Source organism: Octodon degus, unplaced genomic scaffold, assembly GCF_000260255.1.
Source record: "Octodon degus isolate 3935 unplaced genomic scaffold, OctDeg1.0 scaffold00098, whole genome shotgun sequence".
Lineage (NCBI taxonomy): Eukaryota > Metazoa > Chordata > Mammalia > Rodentia > Octodontidae > Octodon > Octodon degus.
This window is the reverse complement of record NW_004524674.1, coordinates 4288018-4288534: the sequence shown is the minus strand read 5'-3', so window position 1 is coordinate 4288534 and position 517 is coordinate 4288018. Positions and strand designations below refer to the sequence as shown.

General features: G+C 43.3%; 1 protein-coding gene across 1 annotated transcript in view; it reads right to left on the bottom strand.

Moving 5' to 3' along the window:
• Nucleotides 1–517, bottom strand: part of LOC101563154 (arachidonate 12-lipoxygenase, epidermal-type-like) — a 107187-nt gene that overhangs the window by 104892 nt on the left and 1778 nt on the right. The gene's annotated exons all lie outside the window — the stretch shown is intronic.

Sequence of the window (517 nt, the reverse complement as noted above, 5' to 3'; positions counted from 1 at the left end):
ATAAAACAGGTCCCTATGCTTGCCTAAGCATTAGACCACTGAGTTATGCTGCTGGCCCTGAATGCAAGACTTAATATTCAATATTTTCCATCAGATTTTGAGCTCTGTGAATTGAACGTTCTGGTTGCCTAACATATACCACCACTCCCAACCAATGTCTTCTCTTATCCCCTCCTCTGCCACTTAGGCCAAATGTGCTACAAAACGTTTCTTTTTTCCTCCCCCATCCTCCACAAGTAATTCTAGCTCTGCAAGCCTTCATCCCATCTTTGTTATCTTTCTTGCAGTTCCACTGCAGAAGCTTGAACTTTTAAAGCTGAGGCTGAGATACATTTCACTAGGAAGGAAGAAAGAAAGGTAGATGAGAAAGGAGGAGACAAAATGGAAACGCAGGAAAGACTGTTTAGATCACAATCCTCAACTAGAGGTGCTCTGTGGCTCACGCACACACACAGGTGGCAGTGTCTAGAGACAATTTGGGGTCACAACTGGGGGAGTGTATTTTTGTAAGTAAAAC